We start from the raw sequence: 7,956 nt of genomic DNA, 5'->3' as shown, positions 1-7,956 counted from the left end.
TCGAGTATCTCTCTACTAACCACATTAATGCATCGTTGAGCGAGGGCACTCAGAAGTACTTTTCATTACTAAGTCTGGAGGGAAGGAAGGATTCGGATGTTCATGGCATTCCGGTGGTTCGAGACTTTGCTAATGTTTTTCCTGGAGACGTACCTGGACTACCGCCAATACGCGATGTAGAGTTTGTGATCGACATTGTACCCGGAACCGGACCGATTTCGATTGCACCTTACCGTATGGCACCTGCAGAGCTAGTAGAGTTGAAATCTCAGTTGGAGGATCTTTCGGCAAAAGGATTTATTCGACCAAGTGTTTCACCGTGGGGAGCGCCAGTGCTTTTAGTCAAGAAGAAAGACGGGAAGTCGAGATTGTGTGTGGATTATCGACAACTTAACAAGGCGACGATCAAGAACAGATACCCGTTACCGAGGATAGATGATTTGATGGATCAATTACGAGGGGCGGCCGTATTTTCCAAGATAGACTTGAAGTCAGGGATCATCAGATCAGAGTGAAGACTGAGGATATACCGAAGACTGCTTTCAGAACACGCTACGGACACTACGAGTACCTAGTGATGCCGTTTGGAGTGACAAATGCACCTGCTGTTTTCATAGATTACATGAACCGCATCTTTCATGAATTCTTAGATCGGTTTGTGGTGGTGTTTATTGATGACATACTGATATATTCGAAGGACGCGAAGGAACATGAAGAACATTTGCGCCAAGTTTTACAAGTGTTGAGAGAGAAAAAGTTGTATGCGAACCCTTCCAAGTGTGAATTCTGGCTGGAGGAAGTCAATTTCTTAGGCCATGTTATCTCAAAGGAAGGCATAGCTGTGGATCCAGCGAAAGTAGAGACTGTTTTGGCTTGGGAACAACCGAAGACAGTGACAGAAATAAGAATTTTGTGGGTTTAGCTGGATATTATAGACGCTTCATTGAGGGATTTGCCAAGATTGTTGGACCTTTGACTCAACTTACGAGGAAGGATCAACCTTTTGCATGGACTGAGGCGTGTGAATCAAGTTTTCAGACACTGAAGGAACGTTTGACGACGCCAACTGTGCTTATTTTGCCACAACCGGAGGAACCTTATGAGGTCTACTGTGATGCTTCACATCAAGGCTTGGGATGTGTACTGATGCAACATCGGAAAGTGGTGGCTTATGCTTCGAGACAGTTGAAGAATCACGAGAAGAACTACCCGACTCACGATTTGGAGTTAGCTGCCATTGTGTTTTCGCTTAAAATCTGGAGGCATTATCTCTATGGGTGTACTTTCACGATATTTAGCGATCACAAGAGTCTTAAATACTTGTTCGATCAGAAGGAGCTGAACATGAGGCAACAAAGATGGATGGAGTTTATCAAGGACTACGAGTTTACGCTGCAATATCACCCTGGGAAGGCAAATGTAGTTGTTGATGCTTTGAGTAGGAAGATGCATGTCTCGTCAATGATGGTTAAAGAGCTGGAGTTGCTGGAACAATTTCGAGATATGAGTTTAGGTGTGACACCGTCTGAGGGAATGTTGAAGTTCGGAATGATCAGAATTGTCAGTGGACTGATGGAAGAGATTAGAGAGCAACAACTGCAAGATGCGTTTCTGCTAGAGAAGATGAACTTAGTAATTCAAGGGAAAGACCCGGAGTTCAAGATAGGAACTGACAACCCAGAATTTGTGTACCCAACAACCCAGAATTGAGAAGGCTAATCATGGATGAAGGACACAAGAGCAAATGAAGCATTCATCCTGGAATGACAAAGATGTATCAAGACTTGAAACTGAATTTTTGGTGGCCGGGAATGAAGAAACAAGTGGCCGAGTATGTAGCTGCATGTTTGACTTGTCAGAAGGCTAAGGTAGAGCATCAGAGACCTGCTGGTATGTTACAGAGTTTAGACGTGCCAGAATGGAAATGGGATAGCATATCCATGGATTTTGTGGTAGCTTTGCCAAGAACACAGAAGAGACACGATTCAATTTGGGTAATTGTGGATTGTTTAACCAAGTCAGCGCATTTTCTACCAGTGAGAACTACCTACAACGTGGAAAAGTTGGCTGAGATTTATGTGTCTGAGATTGTGCGACTACACGGAGTTCCGACGAGTATTGTATCTGATCGGGATCCAAAGTTTACTTCGCACTTTTGGGGAGCTCTTCATGATGCGTTAGGAACCAAGCTAAGATTGAGTTCGGCGTATCATCCACAAACTGATGGGCAAACAGAGAGAACTATTCAGTCGTTAGAGGATCTACTGCGTGCTTGTGTCTTAGACAACAGAGGAAGCTGGGATGATCTTCTGCCATTGATCGAATTTACATACAACAATAGTTTTCATGCGAGCATTGGGATGGCACCGTATGAAGCTTTGTATGGTCGAAAGTGTAGGACACCGTTGTGTTGGTATCAAGATGGGGTGAGTTTGTTGATTGGGCCAGAACTTCTGCAACAGACGACTGAGAAGGTTAAGGAAATCAGAGAAAAGATGAGAGCTTCACAGAGCAGACAGAAGAGTTATGCTGATCAGCGACGCAGAACCCTAGAGTTTGAAGAGGGCGATCATGTGTTTCTACGAGTAACTCAGACTACGGGAGTTGGGCGGGCTATTAAGTCAAGGAAGCTCACGCCCAAGTTTATTGGACCTTACCAAATCACTCGACGTGTTGGACCAGTTGCGTATCAGATTGCGCTACCACCGTTTCTTTCCAACATTCATGATGTTTTACACGTGTCACAGTTGAGGAAGTACATTCCAGACCCGACACATGTAATTGAGCCAGACAACGTTGAACTGAAGGATGATTTGACTTTTGCGGCACCACCGATTCGTATTGGGGATAGAAGAGTGAAACAGCTGAGAGGGAAGCAGATTGCATTAGTGAAAGTGATATGGAACAACGATACGGGAGACGCTACATGGGAATTAGAAGACAAGATCAAGGAACAGTATCCCGGACTTTTCGCAGAACTCTGAGTTTCGAGGACGAAACTTTCTTTTTGGAGGGGAGTATTGTAAGACCTGGATTTACTGAACTAGTTACTTTTCCGACTCACGCGTAGAATCAGTGTAAGCGTGACAGGAGTTCGCCGTTTGAGAAAGATTAATGAAGATGAAAGTTCAGGAATTGCTTGAGGAATGTTTCATAGTTGTTCTAGGAGTTAGTACGAGTCGTCTACACACCTGCCTTATGGCGAGAGTGTCCGGAATAGGCTAATTTCGCTCGTAAAGCAACGTTTAAGTGAGATTTCAAATCCTTGAGAAAATAAGAAGTTCTCTTTATTTTTCCTTCGACCAGTGTTTCATTTCGGAACCCTGGACTGTACGCACGATAGTATTCACTTCTCGGAAGTCCGACGACGCTAATTTCTTTGCTTTAAAACCCTAAATTCAATCACTGAATGAAGACTTTTTCTATTCGGAGCTTTTAACGAAGTTTCTATCCGCGTTTTGCCAGATTTGTTTCGATGTTTCCAATCTTTCTTCAGAACGAAGTTTTGTCGTCCGACCTTCACAGCAAAAAGTAGTTTTTCGGCACAGATTAACTTACACCGGTTTTGGGGTTTTAGAGATCGTTTTTCCCTAATTCTAGAGATTTATTTTGAGTTCTGGAATTCTGTCGCCAGAATCTCTCTTAGAATTCACCGATGGACTTGCTGCAAAAATCGGAATCGCGAAATTTTCATTTCCCCGCAATTTCACCTTCCTATAAATAGTAAAAAAATTCAAAATATCTCCCATAACTTCCCATTGAAGCCGCGGGTTTGAGGAAAGAAAGGAGGAAGGAGATTTTCGCCGAAACTCGACCGATCTTCGAGCTGTTTGTCCCTACTTCAAGGTATCGAGGTAACTAGCTTGATTCTTACCTCTGATCATTGTTTCTACTGCGTTTCTATATCTCTTTCTATGCTCAAAGTTTCGAGCTTTTCGTAAAACTATCCGTTTTTCTTGATTTTTCGCTTGGGATATCTTCTGTACTAGCCCAAGAACCTAGAACACTCGCCGTTGTTCGCCGATTTTGATCGAGTTGTCAAGGATCTGAAAAACTGATTCAAAACCCTTTTTGTGCACATATCGAAACTTTATTGTCGAAAAGTCGCAATCCGACTTAGTGCCTTTAGGATTAGTTGCTACAAATGTCATTAGGAACATCGCTATCAAATTTGTTTTCCGAAGTTTTAACTTTGAGTTTTGAGCTTTTATTTTGGACCAAAATGCCCCTAACTAGCCGTAATTCGATCCGATCGTCCGAAAATTTTTCTGACAATTTCTTTACCCTAGTTTTACCCTAAAACTACCTTGTAATTAAATTAGATCGAAGAAAAAGAGCCGGAGCCTTTTTCCTCTTGTGGCCGAGAGCATGTTTGTGTGGGGGGGGGGAGTTTTTCGTTTTCGAAAAGTTGTCCTTTCGTACTCGATTGTTGTATTCTGAAGCTTTGATGCTTTGTCTATCGTTAACTAGTTGTATTGTGATCGAGCTAATCGATTTTGTTTGGATTTCTGCTTTGTTTTCTCCGAGGTTTAGTTGAAGGAACTTTGGGTTTCTCAGAGCAATTGTGTGAAGAAAACCTAGACCACGAGGCTGGAGCAACTCGAGGTTAGGGCAACTTACCTAATAGCTAAGACTGCATGATAGGCGTCGATGAATTCGACTTATGCTTTACTTTGATATTGATTATGATGATGAATTAATGTTATGATGTTTTCCATAACTTATGATATTGAGATGTTACTGAATTGTGCGTTTTGACGCGACTTCGGAGTGGGGAATCATTGAACTGGTTACCTTTGATATTTCGGGTTGGAGAAACAACCCTAGGCAAGTCCAAACAGGGGGTTTGAGACTTAGCCATTCGTTTGTATACTTAGACTTTCCCCGGGAATTTCTTTTGGTGGGTTTTTGGAAAACTTAGAAAGAAAATAGAATTTTGAAAACTAGAGACTTTAGGAAACTTAGACTTCGAGAAATAAACTCATAACTTGATTAATTCGATTCGAAACGTTTTCATTAACGAATAAACCATAGGGAATCTCAATGGGAAAATGATTGTGAAAGACGGGGAAAAGTCGACTTTGTCGTGGGTTTTGGAGAATTGGTGGACATCACGGGGGTGAGCCACGGTGATGAGTGAAAGTCACCGAGTACTTTAGTACTCTTGTTGTTGGAGTTGTGTTGTATTGACCGACACTTAACTCTTGGGTTTTGAAACTGGGTTTTGAGCTAAACACTTGCGCTGGGAGGACGATTCGATGTTTGGCTAATCATATTGCATCATGCATCATTCGGGGTTTGTACAATTTAAAGATTGGGCCTCGGTGAAGAACGGGAATGCTTCACGAAGGTTGGGGAATTGCCTTCATCGAAGAACACCTGGGTGTATCTTCAGCATAGCGGGCAGAGTGGCACGACCATTGATGGTTGGGGCTGATCCGAGTATGCATGGGTTTGTAAGCGACATCCGAGCAGAGTTAGCGACACTAGGCCTGTGTCGTGCGGTCTCGTGGTGCCCATCCCAAACAACTATCCGGATCATATTGAATTGCATTTCACGCATACATTCACTCTGACTGGAATTGTATGCTGTTTGAATTATTGAAGCATTGTTAGAGCCAATAACATTCTAGGATTATTTATATATATATATCAACATATATATCTATACCCCAATCACATGTTGAGTGTATAATTACTTATTTCCGTGAGTTGACCCTAGCGCCTTGGCTTTGGTTTCATGTTTGTGTTTGGGCGGTCGGCATGCTGCCAGATGTCGATGGCGGACTGGTTTTCGATGGTCTCTCCCTCGGGGGGGATCAGGTTTGAGTTGGTGGACCGTCATGCCCCCACCGCTTGGGTGATCGATGTTGTGGGTCATCGAGCGACGTACCAGGGAAGGGTCATGGAGGACCGGACAGACGAGCGTGGACGTTTGACGAGGGGAGTGCTACGACGCATGGAGCTGAGCTTTGACTTGCCGCCTTCGGTTCGCTGTGGACCAGGTACTGGTCGAGGACCACCTGCACCACCTCCGACTTCATCTTCTTCTGATGACGAGGACCCATCTGAGATCGAGGTTGATGTTGCTGCACCTGTTGCGCCACCTCCTGCTACTGCTATCGATCCTACCGACGTGGCGTCGTCCTCGAGGCTCGTGGAGCCGAAGAGGGAGTCTGTTGTTTCGTTTGCCTCTCGCCGTTTTCCTTTTACTCCACCGCGCGGCTACCGTGTGGAACCCCTGGTTCGGGTGGTGGAGGAGGATGTTCTTACTGGAGAGGTGGATGTTGAGACGGGCTTGACTAGGACGGTGCGCAGGACAGTTAGGAGGGAGGTCGTGGACTTGGACACCGAGATGATTACGATGGATTCCGACTCTGACTCCGACAGCGATGTGGATAGCTACTCGCCGAGCGACGAGGGAGAGGAGGAGGAGCTATGAGCGGTACTGGGAGGGTAGGTTAGGCAGCGTCATATTTTGTGTAGAGCTCTGATTCGTCTTACTTTTGGGACAGGGTAGGTTCCCGATGCATGGCTTTTGTGTGGTTCTCTTGATGAGGAATCACAGAGAGTGTCGGACTATAGGGGTCTTTTGTTTAGGCCATTTTGGAGCCGACTTTCTCTTGGATGACTGTACTTAAAACTTTCTTACTTACATTACTGGTTCTGTACATATTTGCCAACGGGCACACTACTTTGAGGTCACTGCGAGTGCGCGTGACGTTGACGTGCAGCCGAGGCTGTACCTGTTTATATATGTTGTACATCGGTTAGTTTAGCTGCTGGGTTATGTCTTTGTTTTCTATCGCTTTAACTTAAAAAGGAATCGAAAAAAAAATATACCGGTTTTCGCGTAAAGTTTATTTTTTGTTACTAAAGTGACACCTGGAAATCGGGGTGTTACATATCTGTTTTATAAGATTATTGGTTCATTTAAAGTGTTTAAGCGAGAATGACATGGCGAAGAGATGACTTGGGAACCATGACAATCATGCGTGAGAAATATCCACTCTTGTATGAAATTTTAGGTTAGCTAAAAACATTTAAATTCAAGGACGAATTTTTCTAAGGGGGGAAGATTGAAACGGTCCGTATAAAAAAAAGGTGACAAAATAAAAGTAATGAAAAAAAATATATATGTAGATATAAAGGGGGAAAAAAAAAACCTAACCTACCAGGCATTTTAAAGCCAACGCAGCCCCCACCCCACCCTATTCTAAAACCAAAACCCACGACCCATCTCATTTTCTCTCCCTCGTTTTGCCTATGTGACAATGCCCCTCATCTATCCTCTTCTTCAATCTTCTTTCCTTCACTAGAATTACACCAAATTCAATCATGGGAATGCACAATCATGAAGGGGAAATTCGGAATTTGAGTTGAAGGGTTCTTGACATAATTTTTGGATTAATGATGTATGCTTTGAGGAAGGAGAAGAGTGCCCACTCTACAAAAATTGCTCTTTGGATGCTATTGAGGTATACCTTCAATCCACAAATTTCAATAATAGCATTATAGCACAGTTTGTAATTAAGTAGAATTATTTTTAGGGCTTTAGTTACACAATTGAGAATTTTATGGTTGCTCATGGATAGTATGTAAAAAGGGTAATAAATGTTGAAGGTTTGAGGTTAATTTTGGTGTTCAGATTTATCGGCTAGTGGTTCGTTCGGTTGGCGTGGAGCTGTTGAGAGCGGTTTAGTTGATTCGTCTTAGTTGTGAGTGGTTTTCAATCATTGTGGCATAATTTTATTACTCAATAATTGCTATTTTTAATTATTTTGATATATTACCTATTCATTTGAAAATTGGGGAAACATGCTTTACAATTCGTGAATTATCTGAAAGCTGGTTTTATGAAGTTGATTTGAGTCTGATTATGAACTGATATGAAACAATAATTTATATTGCTTTGACTTTGGAAATTATGTGAAACTGAGATTGTGAACTTGGAAA

The sequence above is a fragment of the Lotus japonicus genome, chromosome 3 (assembly GCF_012489685.1).
Source record: "Lotus japonicus ecotype B-129 chromosome 3, LjGifu_v1.2".
In the NCBI taxonomy this organism is placed as follows: Eukaryota; Viridiplantae; Streptophyta; class Magnoliopsida; order Fabales; family Fabaceae; genus Lotus; species Lotus japonicus.
The sequence above is the reverse complement of the archived record's forward strand: the minus strand, read 5'-3'. Positions refer to the sequence as shown.